The following is a 6,893-nucleotide window of genomic DNA, read 5'->3' as shown; positions in this document are numbered from 1 at the left end:
CCCACATCACATCTTCCCCCCCCCTCCTCTTCCCCCCCCCTCCTCTTCCCCCCCCCTCCTCTGTCCCCCCCCCTCCTCTTCCCCCCCTCCTCTTCCCCCCCCTCTCTCTTCCCCCCCCCTCCTCTTCCCCCCCCCTCCTCTTCTCCCCCCCTCCTCCTCTTCCCCCCCCCCCCCCTCCTCTTCCCCCCCCCCCTCCTCTCCCCCCCCCCCCTCCTCTTCCCCCCCCCCCCCTCCTCTTCCCCCCCCCTCCTCTTCCCCCCCCCCCCTCCTCTTCGCCCCCCCCCCTCCTCTTCCCCCCCCCCCCCCCTCCTCTTCCACCCCCCCCCTCCTCTCCCCCCCTCTTCCCCTCCCCCCCCTCCTCTTCCCCCCCCCCCTCCTCTTCCCCCCCTCCCCTCCTCTTCCCCCCCCCCCTCCTCTTTCCCCCCCCCTCCCTCCCCCCCCCCCCCCCTCCTCTCTCCCCCCCCCCCCCTCCTCTTCCCCCCCCCCCCCTTCCTCTTCCCCCCCCACCCCCCCTCCTCTTCCCCCCCCCCCTCCTCCTCTTCCCACCCCCCCCCCCCTCCTCTTCCCCCCCCCCCCCTCCTCTTCCCCCCCCCCCCCCCTCCTCTTCCCCCCCCCTCCTCTTCCCCCCCCTCCTCTTCCCCCCCCCCCTCCTCTTCCCCCCCCCTCCTCTCTCCCCCCCCTCCTCCTCTTCCCCCCCCTCCTCCTCTTCCCCCCCCCTCCTCCTCTTCCCCCCTCCTCCTCTTCCCCCCCCCTCCTCTTCCCCCCCCCTCCTCCTTCCCCCCCCCCTCCTCTTCCCCCCCCCCCTCCTCTCCCCCCTCCTCTTCCCCCCCCCTCCTCCTCTTCCCCCCCCTCCTCTCCCCCCCCCTCCTCTTCCCCCCCCTCCTCTTCCCCCGCCTCCTCCCCCCTCCCTCTCCCTTCCCCCCCCCCTCCTCTTCCCCCCCCCTCCTCTTCCCCCCCCCCTCCTCTTTCCCCCCCCTCCTCTTCCTCCCCCCCCCCTCCCTCTTCCCCCCACTCCTCTTCCCCCCCTCCTCTCTCCCCCCCCTCCCTCCTCTTCCCCCCCCCCCTCCTCTTCCCCCCCCCTCCCCTCCTCTCCCCCCCTCCACTTCCCCCTCCCCCTCCTCTCTCCCCCCCCCCCTCCTCTTCCCCCCCCCCTCCTCTCCCCTCCCCCCCCTCTTCCCCCCCCCTCCTCTTCCCCCCCCTCCTCTTCCCCCCCCCCCTCCTCTTCCCCCCCCCCTCCTCTTCCCCCCCCCCCCCCCTCCTCTTCCCCCCCCCCACCTCCTCTTCCCCCCCCCCACCTCTCCCCCCCCCCACCTCTCTTCCCCCCCCCTCCACTACCCCCCCCCCTCCACTACCCCCCCCCTCCTCACCCCCCCCCCCTCCCTCTCCCCCCCCCCCCCTCACATCCCCCCCCCCCCCCCTCCACTTCCCCCCCCCCTCCTCTTCCCCCCCCCCTCCCTCTTCCCCCCCCACCCCCCTCCTCTTCCACCCCCCCCCCTCTCATACCCCCCCCCCCCCCCCACCTCTCTTCCCCCCCCCCTCCACTTCCCCCCCCCCTCCTCTTTCCCCCCCCCCTCCTCTTTCCCCCCCCCCTCCTCTTCCCCCCCCCTCCTCTTTCCCCCCCCCCCTCCTCTACCCCCCCCTCCTCTTCCCCCCCCCTCCTCCTCCCCCCCCCCTCCTCCCCCCCCTCCCATCCTCCCCCCCCCCCCTCCTCCCCCCACCCTCCCCCCCTCCTCACCCCCCCCCTCCTCTTCCCCCCCACCCTCCTTCCCCCCCCCCATCCCCCCCCCCTCCTCTTCCCCCCCCCCACACTCCCCCCCCCTCCATCTCCCCCCCCCCCTCCTCTCCCCCCCCCTCCTCTTCCCCCCCCCTCCTCACTCCCCCCCCCTCCTCTTCCCCCCCCCTCCTCTCCCCCCCCTCCTCTTCCCCCCCCCCCTCCTCCCCTCCCCACCCCCCCCCCTCCTCTTCCCCCCCCCTCCTCATCCCCCCCCCTCCTCTCCTCCCCCCTCTTCCCCCCCCCCAACACCCCCCCCCTCCTCTTCCCCCCCCCCTCCTCTTCCCCCCCCCTCCTCATCCCCCCCCTCCTCTCCCCCCCCCCCTCCTCTCCCCCCCCCCCTCCTCTCCCCCCCCCCTCCTCTTCCCCCCCCCCTCCTCTTCCCCCCCCCCTCCTCTCCCCCCCCCCCCTCCTCTTCCCCCCCCCCCCTCCTCATCCCCCCCCCCTCCTCTTCCCCCCCCCACCACTTCCCCCCCCCCCCTCCACTTCCCCCCCCCCCTCCTCTTCCCCCCCCCCCCCCTCCTCTTCCCCCCCCCCCCCTCCTCTTCCCCCCCCCCCCCTCCTCATCCCCCCCCCCTACCTCTTCCCCCCCCCTCCACTTCCCCCCCCACCACACTCCCCCCCCCCTCCTCTTCCCCCCCCCCTCCTCTTCCCCCCCCCCTCCTCATCCCCCCCGCCTCCACTTCCCCCCCCCCTCCTCTTCCCCCCCCCCCTCCTCCTTCCCCCCCCTCCCTCATCTTCCCCCCCCTCCACTCTTCCCCCTCCACACTTCCCCTCCTTCTCTTCCCCCTCCTTCTCTTCCCCCCTCCTCCTTCCCCCCCCCTCTCTTCCCCCTCCTTCTCTTCCCCCCCCCTTCTCTTCCCCCCCCCCCTCCACTTCCCCCCCCCTCCTCTTCCCCCCCCTCCTCTTCCCCCCCCCCCCCCCACCCCCTCCCTCTTCCCCCCCCCCCCCCTCCTCTTACCCCCCCCCCCCTCCTCTTCCCCCCCCCACCTCCTCTTCCCCCCCTCCCTCCTCTTCCCCCCTCCACCTCATTCCCCCCCCCCCTCCTCCTCTCTCCCCCCCCCCCTCCTCCTCTTCCCCCCCCCTCCTCCTCTTCCCCCCCCTCCTCCTCTTCACCCCCCCTCCTCCTCTTCCCCCCCCTCCTCCTCTTCCCCCCCCCTCCTCCTCTTCCCCCCCTCCTCCTCTTCCCCCCCTCCCTCCTCTTCCCCCCCTCCTCCTCTTCCCCCCCCCCTCCTCCTCTTCCCCCCCCCTCCTCCTCTTCCCCCCCCCCCCTCCTCTTCCCCCCCCCCCCCCCCTCCTCTTCCCCCCCCCCCTCCTCTTCCCCCCCCCCCTCCTCTTCCCCCCCCCCCCCTCCTCTTCCCCCCCCCCCCCCCCCCCTCCTCTCCTCCCCCCCCCCCCTCCTCTTCCTCTTCCCCCCCCCCCCTCCTCTTCCCCCCCCACCTCTTCCCCCCCCCCCCTCCTCTTCCCCCCCCCCCTCCTCCTTCCCCCCCCCCCCCTCCTCTTCCCCCCCCCCTCCTCTTCCCCCCCCCCTCCTCTTCCACCCCCCTCCTCTTCCCCCCCCCCCTCCTCTTCCCCCCCCCCCCCCCCTCCTCTTCCCCCCCTCCTCTTCCCCCCCCCCCCCCTCCTCTTCCCCCCCCCCCCCCCTCCTCTTCCCCCCCCCCCCCCCTCCTCTTCCCCCCCCCCCCCCCCTCCTCTTCCCCCCCCCCCTCCTCTTCCCCCCCCCCTCCTCTTCCCCCCCCCCCTCCTCTTCCCCCCCCTCCTCTCTTCCCCCCCCTCCTCTTCCCCCCCCCCCCCTCCTCTTCCCCCCCCCCCTCCCTCTTCCCCCCCCCTCCTCTTCCCCCCCCCCTCCCTCCTCCCCCCCCCCTCCTCTTCCCCCCCCCTCCCTCCTCTTCCCCCCCCCCCTCCCTCCTCTTCTCCCCCCCCCCCTCCCTCCTCTCCCCCCCCCCCCCCCCCTCCTTCTTCCCCCCCCCTCCTCTTCCCCCCCCCTCCTCTTCCCCCCCCTCCTCTTCCCCCCCTCCTCTTCCCCCCCCCCCCCTCCTCTTCCCCCCCCCCCCCCCCCCTCCTCTTCCCCCCCCCCCCTCCTCTTCCCCCCCCCCTCCTCTTCCCCCCCCCCCCCCTCCTCTTCCCCCCCCCCCCCCCTCCTCTTCCCCCCCCCCCCCCTCCTCTTCCCCCCCCCCCCCCCCTCCTCTTCCCCCCCCCCCCCCTCCTCTTCCCCCTCCTCTTCCCCCCCCCCCTCCTCTTCCCCCCCCCTCCTCTTCCCCCCCCCCTCCTCTTCCCCCCCCCCCCCTCCTCTTCCCCCCCCCCTCCCCTCCTTCCCCCCCCCCTCCTCTTCCCCCCCCACCTCCTCTTCCCCCCCCCTCCTCTTCCCCCCCCCCTCCTCTTCCCCCCCCTCCTCTTCCCCCCCCCTCCTCTTCCCCCCCCTCCTCTTCCCCCCTCTCCTCTTCCCCCCCCCTCCTCTTCCCCCCCCCTCCTCTTCCCCCCCCCTCCTCTTCCCCCCCCTCCTCTTCCCCCCCCCTCCTCTTCCCCCCCCCCTCCTCTTCCCCCCCCCTCCCTCCTCCCCCCCCCCCCTCCTCTTCCCCCCCCCCTCCTCTTCCCCCCCCCCTCCTCTTCCCCCCCCCCTCCTCTTCCCCCCCCCTCCTCTTCCCCCCCCTCCTCTTCCCCCCCCCTCCTCTTCCCCCCCCTCCTCTTCCCCCCCCTCCTCTTCCCCCCCCTCCTCTTCCCCCCCCCCCCCTCCTCTTCCCCCCCCCCCCCCTCCTCTTCCTCTTCCCCCCCCTCCTCTTCCTCTTCCCCCCCCCCCTCCTCTTCCTCTTCCCCCCCCCCTCCTCTTCCCCCCCCCCCCCCTCCTCTTCCCCCCCCCCCCCAACCAACAGGACATGACAGACAGATGAGGATGAGATGTAGGGTGGGGCAGCACTGGTAGATGATGTAGGGCGGTGCAGATCTGTGGAGAGGATGGGTGGGTGATGGACAGAGATGGGGAGGGGATGTAGGTGGTGCAGATCTGTGGATTGCTTTATGGTTGAGAGAGAACTTTAGATTGTACTCTGTAGTGGATGGGCAGCAGCTGGCACAGGGTAGAGGCATGGGTTTAGCGTTTTGAGTGAGCTATGTTGCTGACTGCTGCATTCAACAGATTTCAGAGGTTTATTGGGGGGTTAAATTAATTTTTTCTTTGTCGCTCTATTGGGAGACCCAGACAATTGGGTGTATAGCTACTGCCTCCGGAGGGCCACACAAAGTATTACACTCAAAAGTGTAAGGCCCCTCCCCTTCTGCCTATACACCCCACCGTGGGATCACGGGCTCCTCAGTTTTCATGCTTTGTGCGAAGGAGGTCAGACATCCACGCATAGCTCCACTGTTTAGTCAGCAGCAGCTGCTGACTATGTCGGATGGAAGAAAAGAGGACCCATACTAGGGTCCCCAGCATGCTCCCTTCTCACCCCACTTTTGTCGGCGGTGTTTGTTAAGGTTGAGGTACCCATTGCGGGTACGGAGGCTGGAGCCCACATGCTGCTTTCCTTCCCCATCCCCTTAGGGCTCTGGGTGAAGTGGGATCTTATCGGTCTCCAGGCACTGAGGCCGTGCTCCATCCACAGCCCCTGGGAATCTGCTGGACATGGAGCGGAGTATCCTCAGGGACATGGCCCTGCTACATTGAGGTACTCTGTGTCCCCCGTGGGGACCTGCGCACAGACACACGGCAGCATTGCTGGGTGTGTTAGTGTGCCAGGGATGGCGGCGCTGCCCGCACTGGTGCCATCGCACACTACAGCGTGCTGGGTGTGTTAGAGTATTGGGGGACTGCCGCGCTAACCCGCCGCTGCCATTTTTATCTCAGGCGCGGCTGGGACTTGTGGTGCGCCGGGGACTTCCGCGCCGACCAGGGCTTATATGCCGGGCCGCGCTTATCACTCTAGTCCCCCGGCTTTTGCGGCCTACTCTCACTTCGTTACCGCCCCACTTGGCTTGCCAGTCAGGGTAGGGGCGTAACGCTGCACAGCACGGCAGCGCTGAGAGATGGAGCATGCTTTGCATACTCCACCCCTCTCACTGTACACAGTGTGAAACCGGATTCCCGCACTTTCTGGGGCACGCCCACGGCCTCCTCCTCTACACAGGACGCCGGCAGCCATTCATGTCAGTTTTTTCTGTGACTGAGAAAAGAGACAAGTTTGGGAAGACCCTGGCAGGGATTCGGGTGGTCACACAACCGCTGTGTGCGGGCGGTAAGCAGCACCTGTGGTGCTGACCCCACTAGTGCCGAAATGCACAATATAGATATATGCTTGTACGCTATACATTGCACTGTTCGAGTTCGCACTTTGGCTATATACCCTCCTTGATTGTTCGGAGGGAGATAACAGCATATCGTCTGTGAAAAACAAGAGTGCAGAAGCACAGGTTTTCTATGCAGCCTGTACAGCATGTACGGCTATACTGCCCGCAGGTTCCCACGGACCCCAATTGTATGCAATGCACGGCCCTTGTGGAACTTACTCAGCCGGAGTCTCGGCTAATGGTCCAGGTGATGGGGACGGAGTTTGCAGTATCTACTTCAGACTTTCTGAGACTATGGCTAAGATACTAGAAGCCTTGCAGTCCAGACCGGTCCCTCAGACCATGGGCTCTGTTGATTCATTGCCCCTGGTCCCCCCCCCCCCCCCCCCCAGTTGGTACAACAAGGTGCTCCTGGAGTGTCTCAGGGATCCCAGGGTGAGGGGTCTGACTCGGACCGCAGTCCCAGACCCCCTAAGCGACCTCGCTGGGAGCATCCCCTCGACGTCACCAGCCATCATTCAGGGTCTCAGCATGGGGACTCTCTCTATGATAAGGCGGGAGGTATCTGATCAGGATTCTGATCCTGAGAACGTTCTCTACCTGGATACACCTGACTGTGACACCGTAGTGAACGATCTTACGGCGTCCATCAATCATATGTTGGTTATTTTCTCCCTCAGCTCCTACGCCTGAGGAGTCAGCTTCTCAGCAGGAGAAGTTCCGTTTCAGGTTCCCCAAGCGTACATTGAGTACGCTTTCTGGATCACTCTGACTTCAGGGAGGCAGTCCAGAACCACCAGGCTTCTCCAGATATCGTTTTTGCCTTAAGGATACACGTTAT

The sequence above is a fragment of the Anomaloglossus baeobatrachus genome, chromosome 3 (genome assembly GCF_048569485.1).
Source record: "Anomaloglossus baeobatrachus isolate aAnoBae1 chromosome 3, aAnoBae1.hap1, whole genome shotgun sequence".
NCBI lineage: Eukaryota > Metazoa > Chordata > Amphibia > Anura > Aromobatidae > Anomaloglossus > Anomaloglossus baeobatrachus.
Note: the sequence above shows the minus strand (reverse complement) of the source record.